General features: G+C 39.4%; 1 protein-coding gene across 2 annotated transcripts in view; it reads right to left on the reverse strand.

Moving 5' to 3' along the window:
• The window catches only part of TMEM200A (transmembrane protein 200A), a 74,738-nt gene that overhangs the window by 12,171 nt on the left and 46,042 nt on the right, over positions 1 to 16,525 (reverse strand). The window lies entirely within an intron of this gene.

Here is a 16,525-nt window from a genome sequence, read left to right on the forward strand (position 1 = left end):
ACTGTTGACATTCCTATAGGATAAGGGGAAAAGCTAGACCACAGTAGAAAGTGTCAATTCTAGTTGTTTCACTCTCTATCAAACACCTCAGATAAGTCTACCAGCTTTGTATGTAACACAGCTGTGCCAATACTGTTGAAAGATGCAAGAGGTCTTACTTTCCTTTCTACTGCAAATAAGGAGCCATCTCTCATCAGAGCAAAAACACTATCTAAATTAGCAGTGAGCTGCGTCTTCTTTCAATTCACAGTAACATACTGTACATCAAATTCCTTACTAAGTTTTCCAACTGATGGTAGCTCAAACCTACATTAGCATTTTTAAAACCTTAGAAAAGCATTAGAAAATAGTTCAAACTATACCATTTCTACTGGAGAATTTTACCTTTTTTTTTTTATTGTTCCATAACTAAAATCTGAGGAGGACCGCCCTAAAAGAAAGGCAGAAAGAGGTGAAGGGAGGCCTCAGGAAGAATGGCAAGACCAAACTCCTCACCACTCACAAAAAGAAGGAATCTATTCAGCTTAGAAATACAAAAGTCCTTTAGCATTTAAGGGATGTATTCTACAGGTCCTTTAGAGAAACCCCACTAATGGTAAACGTATTGAAAAAAAAATAATAAAAATAAAGGAGGCAGGGGCCAGCCCGGTGGCGTAGCGGTTAAGTGCGCACGCTCCGCTGCGGCGGCCCGGGGTTCGCTGGTTCGGATCCCAGGTGCGCACCGATGCACTGCTTGTCAAGCCCTGCTGTGGCGGCGTCCCATATAAAGTAGAGGAAGATGGGCATGGATGTTAGCCCAGGGCCAGTCTTCCTCACAAAAAGTAAATAAATAAATAAATAAAGGGAGGCAGTGGGGATGCATGTGACCTCTTCTATTTTCATTGTCTTCTTCCCTCTCTTCTCCTGCTTGTACACGTAGTGGCAGCAAGGGGAAACTGAGGAAAACACAGATTTTTAGACTTCCAATTAGAGAAAGTATCTGTTGGTCAGCCTGTTTCTCTCATCTCTATCTATTTGGAAACTACTTGCGCTCAAGGTAAAAACCCAACAGTACAAAGTGAAGACTAAGTCCCTCCTGTCCACGGTTTCCTGGCTCCCCCTCCCAGAGGGAAGCAAAGTGTTGCATTTCTCATAGCTATTTCTGGAGAAGGGAGGAGAATGTTTTCTCATTTGGTTTTTAGGATTGATTTATACAAGCTCTTTATATAGTGAAGAAATCAGCTCTCCAGTTGTGATATGCCTGGCAAACATTTATATTTTTACTTTTTTTGATTGTATCTCTTTTTAAGCAGAAAATTTCACTCGTATGTGGTTAACCTTATCTGTATATTGATTGACGGTTTCATGTAATCATCAGAAAGACCTTCTACAATACAAGATTATATAAAAAAATTTCCATGTTTTCTTTCAATCATTTTATGGTCTAATTCTCTTACATTTTAATTTTTTGATGTATCTGGAATGTCTTTTTGTGTAAGATTCGAGATAGGGATCTAACTTGTTTATAGGTCATCAATCTCTCCTCCCTTGGTTTGAAATGCCACCTTCATTATGTATTAATTTCATGTATTTGTACTATATACCAAATCTCATAAGCATTTGGGTCAATATTAAGACTTCTCATTCTGTTCTATTAATCTGTGTATTAATTTCCCAGAACCAAACTGATTTAGTTACTATTAGTATTATAATATATATTTGAATATCTGATTAGACTAGCCTATTCTAATTATTCTTCTTTGTTAAAAGTCTCTTATCTATTCTTACACATTTTTTCTTGCCTATGAGCTTTAGAATTTGATTTTTTAAATTCTGGTTAGTATTGTTATTGGGATCATGCTAAATGTCAACATAAATATGGGGAGAACTGATATTGTTTTACCACTGTGACCTTTTATCTAAAATGTTTTCTTTTTGTCATAGTTTTTTTAAACACAGATCTTTCTCATTTCTTGTTACTTTTTGTTTCCTGGGTATTTTCTACAGGGTTTCTATTGTATATTAGTAATGTTTTCTTTCACGATCATTTCTATCTTCAAGTGGTTGTTGTTTGGCTGGAGGAAGGCTATTGATCTTTGTGTACTAATTTGGTACTAAGCTACTTTACTGAACTCACTCGCTGTTTTAAAAAACAGTTTTCAGCTCATTCTCTTAGGTGTTCTAGAAATACAATTATGTCATCCAGATATACTATTTTGGCCTCCCCTTTCCTGATTTGAAACGTACAATTGCTATTTTCTAACGGTGTCACCTACTATCTGGAGAGTGAATGGAAAGAAGTAAACTAAGATGACAAGTTAACAATGTGGACACCCCTGTCCCGCTCCTGAATTTGATGGGTGCACCTGCTGTTTCACCACCGAAGAAGTACCAGTCAATGCCTGTTTTATTTAGAGTTTTTACCTAGAATGCCAGGAGACAAAATTAATTGATTCAGAGCTGCTGCTGGAGGGGAAGACGGAGGACAATGGAGAGGAAGGGCAAAGGGCAGAGAAGAAGGAAGAGGGAGAGGTAAAGGATAAGGTTGAGGAAGAGAAGAAGGAGAAACATGCTGGGGAGAAAATTATGGATGAATGCAAACGTTAACTATCTGAGCCCATTAATGACTCCCATGTGTTTTCTTAACAGCCCTTACTTCTTTCCATCTCTTTTTTTTTTTTTTGAGGAAGATTAGCCCTGAGCTAACATTCGTTGCCAATCCTCCTCTTATTTTTGCTGAGGAAGATTGGCCCTGGGCTAACATCTGTGCCCATCTTCCTCTACTTTATGTGGGACGACGCCACAGCACGGCTTGAGAAGCAGTGCATCAGTCTGAGTCCAGGATCTGAACCTGCGAAGCGGAGCATGTGTACTTAACCGCTATGCCACTGGGCCGGCCCCTTTCCATCTCTTCTTTTAAAAAACATTTATCTAAGGACAGGAATTGTCCTCCTGGCATTGCTGGGATTACTGAACCATCTACCATATCCTGAATCTAAACATATTAACTGAAAAGGAAAAACTGAGAAGAATGATAAATGACATAAGCTATCAGGAATATGAAAAAGATTGGAAAGAATGCCCAGCAGTAAAAATGATTTCAAGGGACGCCTAACGTAACAACAACAGAAGATAAAACCGGGTTTCCATAAACACCATTCATGCACATTGTCACTTTCTACAAGGGTAGAGTATTTTTGGATCATGCCCGAGTTATTTTTAACTTCCAATATCTATTATATTTTATAATGGTTTGCTTCACTGGTAATTTCCTGTGAGAGATAGCAATCCAAGAGAAAAATGGACAAAAGACTTTAGTACCCAATTCATAGAAGAAAAAATACAAATGTCCAGTTAAGAATGAAAAGAGCAATTCAACAGTAAGCAAAGAAAGGTAAACTAAAGCAATTTCAAAAGTAAAGATGTAACTTCACTTGCTAGTTGACAAAAACAAAAAAGGGGATTGATTATGCCCATTATTGGTGAGGTGTAAGAAAATAAACTCCAATTGGCTGTCAATGAGATGACAAATTGGTACTTTTTTGAGGTTAATTTGGGAATGACTTTCCAAAGTTTAAATGGCCATCCCCTCTGGCGCACCCCCCTTCACTGCTATGAATACATCCTCTAGAAAGACTGGCAGAAGTATTTGAAAACGTATGCATGCAGCGCTGTAGTAATGGCCCCAGCTTGGAAACCACTTAGATGTTCACCAGCAGAAGACTGGCTAAGTCACTTATGCTGCACCTATATAATAGAATATTATACAGATACTTAAAATGATTAATATATACCAATAAGGAAAATTTTTCACATTGTATTTTTGAGATTTTAGAACAGAAATAAAGAGTAAGACCCTGTTTAGGTCTAACATACATACGGAACATGTGTTTGGATCCACCGAAGTGATGGGGAAGGCAACATCGCTGTTAACGGTGATTATGATTAAAGAGTGGGATTGTGGGTGACACCTAACAGAACCCTCCCTTGTATATAACCAGATTATTCACCTTTCTGCAAGAAGCATGCACTGCTTTTATGTCATTTCCACTTTGGAACTCTAATTAATACAGAGCAAAAAAAGGATGCTAAAGCTTAGAAAATAACAGTAAAAAAGCCGACCAGCCTGATATACATTCCGGTAATTCGGTGGGCTTGCTAATTTAAAAACAGGTGTAACGTAGCCTTTGAGGCAAAAACACAGAACTAGAGAAAGTAGAAAACGACCAAAATCACTAACCAAGTGAATCAGAAATTCAGGAACGAAAGATTTACTCATGATACAAATAATCTTGAGACACAGAAAACAGTTCTATCCACCTGGGCAACACCTGCATTGATTGGGCGCAAGGTAACGTAAAAGGATGCATTAAAAATTGGTATCTGCCTTTAAGAAACTTATAATCTAGCATATGCTTGAGGCTAATGCCGTGCACTGTACAGGAAATCCTTCATCAGGATTGATGAGCTTTATCTGTGCCCGGCTCATCCAGACTTATCCACACAGCAGCCTTCACAGGGGGCACGGCTTTCTCTCTTTCCCCAAAGCTCAGTCCTCACTGGTGATCTTCCGTTACTCTAACCTTACAACTTGGACTCACTTAACAGAAATGGGCTTCTTTTTGAGAATACCCTGCAACTTCAGAATTATTACTGTCATCCAGCATGCAGCCACAGAGGCCTTCAGCTTCATCATAAGAGGGCAACGGAGCCGGCCCCGTGGCGCAGTGGTTAAGTGCGCGCGCTCCGCTTTGGCGGCCCAGGCTTCAAAGGTTCGGATCCCGGGTGCGCACCGACGCACCGCTTGTCAAGCCATGCTGTGGCAGCGTCCCATATAGAGTAGAGGAAGATGGGCACGGATGTTAGCCCAGGGCCAGTCTTCCTCAGCAAAAAGAGGAGGATTGCATTGGATGTTAGCTCAGGGCTGATCTTCCTCACACACACACACAAAAAACTAAGAGGGCAACTGAGTGGGGCTCCAGAAAAGGTTCTTCCACTTAATCTGATTGACATGCATCTCCTCATAAAGATGACAGAGCAAGACTGAATTTTATTTAATTTTCATGCCCTGAAATTAAATCTCTGTTCTGCCCCCTCCATTTACCCTGTTTCATCCTTGTGTGAAGCACAGCTCTATGTCTACAGAGACCCAAGAGTCACCCAGTGGCTAAGGGTCTGTCTTGGCAGGGCCTTATGGCAGAAGAGGTGGGGTGGTGGGAAGGAGACTGTTCCTTGCACTCAAGGGTTACCCCACGTGTGCCTTTTCCCCGCTTAACTGGAACCTAAAGAAGGCATATTTACACTGAAATTTCTTCAAGGCATTAACAACCCTGGGGCTTATTTAAGATGAGTTTATGCCAAGGTTGAGCTGTCCTGTAAATTCACATGACTTCAATCTGAGTTTTAAAAACAGCTTCCATCTTGATATTTTTTCACCAAGTCATATACTAGTAGGGTTATAATGATGAGTTTTTGATATGTGACGCTTTTTAAACAAGTACTTAGCATTTGTTTACATTTTTGATGCTCAATGATATCAGACCCACAGAAAAACATAACTTATTATAATGCTCTAAGTATTTTTTAGATTTGCTGTAGTTACACACTAAACCACAGATTTTATTTGTAGCCTTTTGGAGATTAATCAAACGTTTGTCGGCTTATTCACATACTGGCTCATTAAATCCTCACAACAACTCTGAAAAGTAGTTATCAACACCCTCCTTATAGCGATGAGCTAAGAGTTCAAGAAGATGTGTAATTCGTATGTAAGTAACTCTCTTACAGGCCTCCATCACAAGCTCTGACTATACAACTTCTGCAGCCATTACGTTACTTCTGAACTGGCTGTATCTTCAAAATGAAAAAGACATAAAGAATTCAAGTAATGTTGAGCTTGTTCAGGCTGCAATGTCCTTTGCTTTAAATCATATATTTATAGGGTGTCTTGATTATTTTTGTATTTCCTTTCGAATGATGAAGAGAACTCTTCTTTCTTCCTAAATCCACATAAGATAATGAAATCAAGTAATTAAATAAATCAAATAACATTCCCAATTCTTCCCGAACCATGTTGATAATTGATTCAAATTTCTAGTTCACTTTGGAAAGCAGAGTCTCACTCATCTCTGTTTAGCTCTGCTTGGGCTGCTATTCATCCGGATCCCCACTTATAATCATTTCAGCCTCCTACGCTCCTTTATCTGAGGGATCCAGGCCTGTGATGGTTAACATTTATTTCCACATCCAACAGATATTTTTGTTGAACCCCAGCTAAGTGCCAGAGCCCCGTAAGTGACTCTGACACCCTCTGTGCTCTTATCAGGCTGAGAGCAAGAAGCAGGAAGACAAGCAAGTACTAAGAAGCATTCTAGGCACAATGATGGAAGAATTCACGGGGGTTTCAGAGAAGGCCAAAAGGAGACAGTGACCTTGGTGGGGGGAGAGAATGAGCACGAGAGGTTTCATAAAGAAGGTGATCCTCGAGTTGCCTTCAAAGACAGGAGGAGAGAAAGCAAAGAGGCAGAGAGGAATTCCCAGCAGAGTAAGCAGAGGGAAGGGGGGCCACAAGTACAGCACAAATGGACTTGCATGAATTCAGACTGGCTGGCGGTTTACACCTAAGAAACATAACTTTCTATCAGGAATGCCCAAGCAGAAGACAGAACTCAGTGGTAGAATCTCTAAGTCTTACCTGATGGAGACACCAGGTCACCATCAGATCCTCCCACCTAGCCCTGCCTGCTCACCTGATGATCTCTGGATAGAAATTCCTTCTCATAAAATAGTTGAGGACTATGTACTGCTTAAAAGGTCATTTTAGGAATCATTCAGATTTAAATGGATAAAGTCAACTAAACTAAGGTCTACAGCCTTACTGAGATCAAAGTAAATATTAGTTGAATGGTGACTTTTTTAATAACGATGAACTCCAGAAAGAAAGAAAAAAGTATTATTCTAAATCTTTCCCAAAAGAACTGCCAAGAAGTTAAAATTATTTGTCTAGAGACTTTGGGGGAAAGTATGAAAATTGAGAAGGAAGAATGAAAAATTAGAAATTAGTTCCTATTTGTTAGGAACTTAATATATATTATCGTATTTAGTTTTCAGAAAAATTCTGTGAGGGAGGAAAAACTGTACCATTTCATCAAGGCTCAGAGAGGGTAAGTAATTGGCTCAACACCACACTGCCAGGAAATAGAAGAGCAAGGTTTCAAATCCAGATCTGTTTAGCTTAAAGAACGTGTGGTTTCTCCTTCAATCACACTGCACATTAACAGAAATAGGATTAAGGGAGAATTATCAAGTTCCTCAAAAAACAAAAAAACAAAAAAAACAGCATCACTCAATGCACACATAAAATAAAGATCAAATACTCCAAAAAGCAAGTAACGATGGCAACACTCAATCCATTTAGTTTCCTATCCCTCTTATTACTTTGAGGCATATTTTTTGGTATTTTCTCTCTTTATTGCTACAGATTTGACCATCTTCTCCAAAACTTAGAGAGGGGTATTAAAAAATGACTCCTCACCCTAAACTGACTGATAATATTTTTAAACTCAAGCAGTTTAAAGATTTCATTTTTCCCTACAGTATCATTTGAGAAGTATAAAATAAGGAAATATCCGCATTTGTTAGCAATGTTTATATAAGTTTTTCTCTCTTTCCAGAGGGTAATTTGGCAATATGTACTTTTTCATTCTTTCAATTATATTAACACAATGATTTGACCAGTTAATTATGGTGCATCCCCAATAGAAGATACTTATAATCTGGACTTTCTTCAGGATCATGTGCGTCTTTATTCTCAAAAGTCAATTACTTTGCTGTTCCATCAAGATCACATTAAGAGCTACAACTATGAATTTATAGCTTGAATCAGTCAACTAAATAATAAAATTCCTTGTGCAAAATTGCAGGCACATTAATTTTATCTCCCACCAATATAGCTGAAGCAACTCTTTTTCATCTTTTTTAATGATTTTAATGATACCAGAAGTATTATATAAACACTCATATAAATTTCTTGAATGGTTGGTTAAAGGGCCCAACCTCGTCTTAGCTACAAGGAAACCATCCCTTTACTATTCTGACCAAATACAGCCCTCATAAGTGTGGGGCAGGCACTCCCTCGGCTTTCGCTCTCTCCATCGTCTTCTGGGACAAGACAATTCCCATGGGTAGGAATTCATAATCCATCACAATCAAAACATCATTTGAGCAGACACATGAAAGAGAACACTAGTATTACGATATCAGAAGGAGAAATAATTAGGATCATTCCAACAGTTTAAAAGGAACATGAAAAACGAGGAAAACCAGTACCTGAAAAGAAACAAGCACCAGGAAGTCCTGGGACACAGGGAGAAAGGAGACCCAGAGGAGTTCGGAAAGAGTGGAGCTGCTCAGTGTGGTCCTCGGTCCGGGAACTTTGGTATAACCTGTGAGCTTGTTAGAAATCCAAGTTCATGGGCCCACTCCCACTACTGAATCAGAACCCTGGGGCTGGCCCAGCAATCTGTTTTAACAAGTCCTCCAGGTAATTCCTATGCTTGCTGAAGTTTGAGAGCCACTGAGATGGAGGAATTTCTTCAGTAGACCCAGCCTCTTCTCAGAAGAAACAGGGGGGAGGGAACTGCTGACTGTATTTCTTCTAAAACAGGATTCTTTTTCGGGGTGGAAAGGGGTGGGGAAGGGAATGCTATTATTAGAGCAAAATGGCTCGAGGCGACAGTGTACAGCGGCGCTGTGGGATCAGGGAGACTCCTCCTTGCTTCCCCAGTGGTCACGGCCTGGCCACGAAGGATGGAAGAAGAAATGAGTGGGAAGGAAAAAAAAATAAGCACAGGATTTCAGGGGCCCCTGCACTGAGGAACTGTCCCCTTGTGCTGTCTCTATGCCTAAAATTCCTTTAAACAGGGACAGTATATTTTGTTGCACATTCTTTCTGTCCTTCATTCACAGTGAAGACCAGCTAAGTTCCAGATGCTGCTAGGCATTGGGACCCAAGGCTAAAGGATGAAGGATCTTCACTCTAAAGGAGCTCACAGGCCAGAATAAATTTAAGACGAAAAGTGCCGACTGAAAGAACACATTCAAAGTCCTTCACGGCAAAATGTCATCAATCAACCATCAATCACAGTGACTGATTTCTGTCCTGTTTAGAAGGAAAGAGTGAAGAAATAAGGCATGAGAATGGTTTCCTCCCAAGGAAAAAAGGGGGAAGAGAGAGGACTCTAAAAACCAAGAGGACCTATTTGTTCCTGAATTGCTTTGACTAGGATCTGACCTGCTATCAACCTGGAAGAATCCATGAGCCACAGGAAGGGGGGTGTGTTTTGCAGCTTAACACAGTGGAAAAGAGAGTGCACAAACAGGGGTGGACACCCAAAAATAATGAACTTGGCTCCATGAGAGGAAATGTGTCATTCCAATCCACTTTGTTCTTGAGCAGTTTATAAATCACAAATTTCCCATCTGGATAGAAAAGAACAACAGGCCACCATTACACTGCAGTCATCCGAGTCCCTCAACGGTTTTGTTATGCTATGTCTGTGTAGTACACCAAGGCATTTCCACCACGCAAGGTTATGAAGTCAGGCAGCCTATTCTTTTTCTAGACACAGGCTTTATTTTAGAAGTGTTATTTTCTGAAGGGACACTACATGCAATAAGCTGAAATAAGCTTCAAGTTATCATTATGAATCATGTTTGTAACCAATAGAAGTCATAACAATCCCTAACATTTACTGAGTTCTTGTAAGGTGCTAGGCACTGTGTTTACTGTTTTACATTCACTAACTTAATCCTCCTGATGATCCCAATAGGGCCAGGAGGTGGTCATTAGGGCTGTTACCAATATTCCATGCTCCTTCAAGGCCCACTGGCCTATTGTTGGATTGCATTTTCCCAACCCCATGAAGTTAGAGGTGGCCTGCTGTGGTGAGTGAAATGTGAATGAAAAGATCTGTGTCCCTTCCTGGCAAAAACCTTTTTTTTTTGCTTGAGGAAGATTAGCCCTGAGCTAACATCTGTGCCAATCTTCCTCTACTTTATTTGTGGGTCCTCACCACAGCATGGCTGATGAGTGGTGTAGGTCTGTGCTTGGGATCCGAATGCATGACCCTGGGCCGCTGAAGTGGAACACACCAAACTTAACCACTACAACATGGGACAGGCTCCAAAAGACCTTTTTAAGAGCCAATGTGTGATTGGCCATGGTCCCTTCCCCTTGCCATGGTGACCAAAGACATTCCATCTTTGGTGGAATTACCATCCGGCACATTCCAGATGGTAAAAAGTCAATCATCCCAGGTCCTCACGTAAGGATGACATAGAAGAGCTATTGGTGAACCCACAATGGACATGAGTGAGTAAGAAACACATTTTTGTTATTTCAAGTCACTGAAATGTAGGGGTTGTTTGTTACTGCATATAACCTATTCTGACTGATACAGGTCATACTATTATTTCAATGTTATACATAAAGAAACTGAGAGTCAGATAGGCTAAAAAATAACCTACTAAACCACAGAGGGATGGTATCACTGGGTAAATATCTTTTTGTTTAATGCCCCATTCTCTGGCTTCAGGAGCCAAAGGAAATTCATTAGCTGATTCCTCAAAGATTCCCTCTCACGGCTCTCATGATTTCGCCAAATTGATATGTGATGATATCCCAAGCCTAACAATTGCTCAGAGATTGGCCTTATCTAAAGAGAGCAAGCCTATTGCCCACTGTGACTCAGTTGATATGGGACCAAAGGAAAGATCCAACCCTAATTCTTTCTGACACTAAAGCTTATGATTTATCACAATGCCACGTTGCTTTTATGGCTAAAGGTATCCTGAAAAGGCCAAAGGTTCTAGTCCTTAATAGCTGCAATCTTGAGGTAATAATTTAAACTATGGCTTCAGGTTATTATTTGTAAAGTGAGAATACTTACCCTCCTTTCCTCATAGGTGCTATGAGTTAGCCTGAGTTTAAAGGATGTGCAAACTACACATCAATCGAATTAGAACTAGTAAATAGTAAAATTTCAGCTCTGGGACACTCTCTGGTTGACGGGTGGCTCTAAAAAATGAAAGTAATAACTTTGTATCCACCTCTTTTAGAAGAAAACCTTTTTACTTTCATTATTAGAGATGAAAATATTTCTAAAATATAATACTTCACTCCAGGCTCCTCAAACCATATTAAACATAATTTTCTCTGGATGACTCAGAGTTGTTTTGCTTCGTTTTGATTATGAATATCAACTATGACATGGTTTTGTGTGATACTCTGAAAGTCTTATGAAAAGCCAAGATCTTTCCTTATGAAGTTTAAGATCAAGAATGGGAAAAGACTTTTAAAAAGCATAACTATGCCATAAGGCGAATGTGGTTAGTGCTGTCAAACAAGCGAAGTTCTACAGAAGTCTAGAAGAGGATGAGATGACCCTGGGGTTGGCAACACTGCACTGGGACTAGTGGGTTACTTCAACTGTCTTTCCCTGTCCAGTTCTTGTTTGGGGTTTTGACCTTAGAAAGGAGATAACCAAGTAAGTAACTTGATTGATACTATTTGCAAATTAACAGCAAGCAAAGTTGGAGAGAAGACTTTGGATATACATATGCTTTGGGCTTTATGACATCTATTTAACGTGTTTTTTGACTTTTTGGATGTGTGCCTACTTCCTGGTTTTGCTGTGTTCTTAAAAAGTCTGCAAATTTTCAGTGAGTGTAAAGTTATGACGTTGCATCACCTTTAAATGCTGGAGAGCTGTTTAGATACGTTGTAGCATGAGTACAAGAAAACAAATCTCTTCTACATTCCATACACATTCTCATAAAGAATCCTTTCCACTTGTTCAGGGATAAGCAATATATCTAAATTTCTTCACTTGAAAGATTCTGTCTTTATGCAGCCATACATTGCCAAGTCAATTTGAACCTGAGTAGATGAGACTGTTGATGATACTTTAAGACAAATTTTTTAAAAACCACCTAATTCTGCTCAAATTTTTATTATTTTGTTTTTTTTGAACTCAAACTGTCAGAATAATTCAACACCAAAAGTAAGTACTTGAGTGATATTCATATCAGTTTTTCATTCATTCACTCACTCATTTCATTTATTCATTTTCATTCACCCAACAAGTATTTACTGAGCATTCACTATGTGTTAACCATTCTGCTGGAGGCCAGGGATAAAATGATGAACAACTCAGACTTGATCCTCACCTCTTTGGAGCTAACTGTCAAGGGGGGAAGACAGACATTGAATAAACAATTACAAGTGTGATATGTATTAAGATGGGAAAATGTAGAATGACATGGAAGTGAATATCAAGATGCCCTACCTTAGTCTGAGCAGTTTGAGGAAGTGACTTTAAACTGAGATAGCGTGGAGCAGGGAGGGAAGAAGAGCTATGTGAAGACTCTGAAATGGGAGAGTAGCCAGTCTCAAAAATGAACAAAATGCAATGTGGCTTGGGCAAGAGGGTGAGTGAAAAGGTCACAACCACATGTGATTTCATAGATCATGTGAAGGGCTTTGAACTTTATCTCAGGAGATGTAGGGAGTGGGCTTTAAGCAGAGATAGAACAGGATCAGATTTGCATTATTATACGATTCCTGCTGCTACATGGAAAGGGGCAAAAATAGATGCAGCAAGACCAATTAAGAAGCCCTAGAGCAATCCAGGAGAGAGATGATGGAAGCCTGACCCAGGCTGGTGGCCACGGGGGTGAACAGAGTGGACAGAACTGAGAAGGCACTTTAGAAGGCAGAATAAAAAGATCTGTGGGAGGTAAGGGAGAGGAAACTGTCAAGATGATGCCCAGCTATGGGCTTAAGTAATTGGATGGATGATGGCACCTTAAAGAGAAATAAGGCACAAATGAAAAGAAGCTGTTTGGGGGAAGAGTTTAGTTTTGAATATGTTATTGGTTCTCATATTCCTCGAGTCTTACTATTAATCGACTATACACACACACACAGCGATCCTGTAATCAAAAGCTGAAAATTTAATCCACTGATAAAACAAACATGAGGCTTAATGACTATGATCATAATAATGTTGTTTTTCTTAGTGAAATAGACTCTTTGAATCTTCACACTAGAGTCAAATGCTAAATGATGAATGTGATTTAGGAACTAATTTTGGTTCTTTTACAGTATTATTTATTTTATAACTTGAAGGAGAATTTCAGCAGCAATTAGTATTGATTGTGAAATTAATTTATTAGTAATTAATTAATTTTTAGACTTAATTTACTAAGACAGTAACAACCAAAAAAAACCTGCTTCCAAAATAAGTCTCAATAAAAATCAATATAATTATGACATTTATTTAATTTTTTTTTTTGGTGAGGAAGATTAGCCCTGAGCTAACATCTGTTGTCAATCCTCCTCTTTTGGCTGAGGAAGACTGGCCCTGGGCTAACATTCATGCCTATCTTCCTCTACTTTATATGGGACGCCTGCCACAGCATGGCTTGACAAGCCGTGTGTTGGTCCATGCCCAGAATACGAACCTGTGAACCCTGAGCTGCCAAAGCAGAGTGCACAAACTTAACCGCTATGCCACCGGGCCAGCCCCTACATTTAAAATGTAAAAAAATGAAAAATAAAAAGCCAGAGTGTCTATAAAATATTCAGTATATGAAACACTTTGAAACCTTGGAAGAAAAGGGAATTCAAAGCACTATTGTTAACGAAATTACTTCTAGTTTAATTTTCAAATGACTCGTTTCAATAAAGATGATGAATTTTCACTAATGATGCTTATAAATACTATATTACTTCCCTACACATACATGGCACAGTAACTCGCTTACACATGAGACTGCAGTTCTCTTCTAGATAAGGACACAACCTCAGACACCCCCTAAGAATTGTCTTGTGAGCATCAGGAAAGGAGGTCACAAGACACTTAAGTAGAGGAAAGGAGAGCTCATGAGCAGGGCAGTGGAGGTTGGGGGGCAGATTTATTGTAATTTAGTAAACTATGAAAGTGGCCCTCAATGGAGTCCCAGTGTCCTTTCAAAATTGAAGGATCGATCATGTTACGGAGACTTTAGTTCTCTTTTTTCCAACTACTGACATGTAGTTCTGTTTAAATTATAAAGCGCTGAGTTCTTCCCCAAGGAATTATGCAATTCATTAATAATGAAGTTTGTCATTGGCAAGTCAAGCACATAGAACTGAGGAGAACATACGAATGGTTCATCCCTTCAGGTTCCAATTTTATCTTTTAGTTTCTACAGGGTGCACGGGGAATTGGGGGTGGGTTAGGTTCTCTTACTCTCTTCTGTTTATCCTCCCAGCTTGGCACCTTATCATGCCCTCAGTAGCAGAACAAAAACACTCCCCTTTGGGCCCAACCTCTCTTCTTTCCATTCTGCATGGTCCCTAACTCCCTGACTCTCTTCCCCTAGAATAACACCTTTCCTCCCGCTTCCTCAGAGGCTAAATTTGCAAGTCCTCCCATCACACTGAATTCTATTCTGGATGGGGTGGTAGGGACAGGCTTTCAGTTCTCATAGATAGATTACCCACAAAACAATAAAATCTCGTATACTGTTCCAAATAATTTACCTCCTATGAGTTAATACACCAGAAGAGTCCCTGACTCTTCCTTTCTTTTGTATTTCATATCTAAACATTAGTTTAGAAATCCAGTAAGTTCCTGGCTCCAGAAAAACAGTGTATATGAGCAAGAAAAAATATCCCTCCAACCACATACTTGTATTTGCTGCCTTACTTGTTTATTATGTGTCTCTTCCATTAGATCACGAGCTCTAAGAGAACATTTTTGTTCACAAATTGCTAGCATAGTGTGTGATGCACAGTACCCTCTCAGATAATATTTATTGAATGAAGGTGGAGGCTAGAGAACTGGCCGTGGCCAAGTGCCGTGACTTACACAAGTACCTTCTCTATGCTCATGAGATTGGAAATTTACGAGAGACAATGCATGCACGCATTTTCATACACTGGACTATGCTATGTACATGTAAGGAATTATCATAATATTTATAAACACCATTTATAAAAATTCATCATCTTTACTGAAACGAGGCATGTGAAAATTAAACTGGTAATAATCTAATAACAATAATACTTTGAATTCCCTTTTCTTCCAGAGTTCCAAAGTATTTCATATACTGAATAGTTATAGACACCGTGGCTTTTTTCTTCCTTTTTACATTTTAAATGTCATAATTACATTGATTTTTATTAAGACTTATTTTGGAAGCAGTTGTAGCAGGCTCTTTCTTGTTGTTGTTTTCTTAACAGTAAATTAAGTTTAACAATTATTCCATACTAATTGCCACTGAGATTCTCCAAGAACAAAATAAATAATGCTGTAAGAGAACAGAAATTAGTCCCCAAATCACACTCACCAGTTAGCATTTGACTCCAGTGTGAAGACTGCAAAGTTCTATTTGGAATAGGGAAGATAATGATATTCTAGGCAGACGATGTTCAAAGGCTCTAAAGTAGTAAAAAGTTTGATATGTTCCAGGAACGGAAAAGGACCAAGTGCTGGGGGCACAGAGAGCGACGGGTGACAGCACACGATGAGACTGGAGAGATGGACCCTGGGCGAGTCATGCCGCTGTACAGAAGAAGTACGGGGTTTGACAGGTGTGTTTAAGCAGGTTGGGGGCATGACCTGATAGGCAGACATCACTGGCAGCTGTAAGGATAATGGATCTGAAGGTGCAAGAACAGAAGTAAGAAGTAGGTCAGGTGAGAGACATTGGTAGGTTGGACTAGGGTTGGGGCAGGAGGTACTGAAAAGAACAGAACAGACACAGAATGCACTGGTGTATTCTACATAAGGGATAAAGGGAAGAAGCAAAGACATTTCCAGATTTCTGGCTGGGGCAACTGTTGTGCCATTTATTGGGATAGAGAAAACTGGGAAGACGAAGATTTGCAATGGGGAGGGCTGTATTGGGAATCAAGAGTTGAGGTGTGGGCATGCCGAGTTTGAGAGGCCTGTGAGACATCAAAATGGCGATGTCTCAAAGCTGGTGTCACAAAGGCACCAACTACAGGAGCATGAATCCCAGGGGATGCCCACTTGAGATTTCCATTTTGGTATCTCACAGACATCTCAATGACAGTTTTCACACAACTGAGACAAAAGGGTAGCCCAAAGTGGAGAGCTTTTAAGGCAGTTCCAACACCAAGATCTGGGCTGGAAACATAAATTCAGGGTCATCAGTATACATCCCATGTGTAGAATGGGAAGTACTTTTTTTTTTTGTCTGATTTGAAAGACCACAGCTCTGATGGAATGTAAATGAGGAACTGCTAGTACTCAATTCTGAAGTTTCTGTCATGGATTACATTGCACACAAAATCCTCTCAAGTCAACTTCCTCCTAAAGTAACTAAGGCACATGTCTATTTTGGGGAAGATACACTATAAATATGTGTTCATTTCTCACTAAATGCAGAATCAATCAAACATCAAAGATTTGCCTTATTAAAATATGTATCTTCACATTAAAAAATAAATATTAAAAAAATAAATTGACACGAG

Source organism: Diceros bicornis, chromosome 23 (assembly GCF_020826845.1).
Source record: "Diceros bicornis minor isolate mBicDic1 chromosome 23, mDicBic1.mat.cur, whole genome shotgun sequence".
In the NCBI taxonomy this organism is placed as follows: domain Eukaryota; kingdom Metazoa; phylum Chordata; class Mammalia; order Perissodactyla; family Rhinocerotidae; genus Diceros; species Diceros bicornis.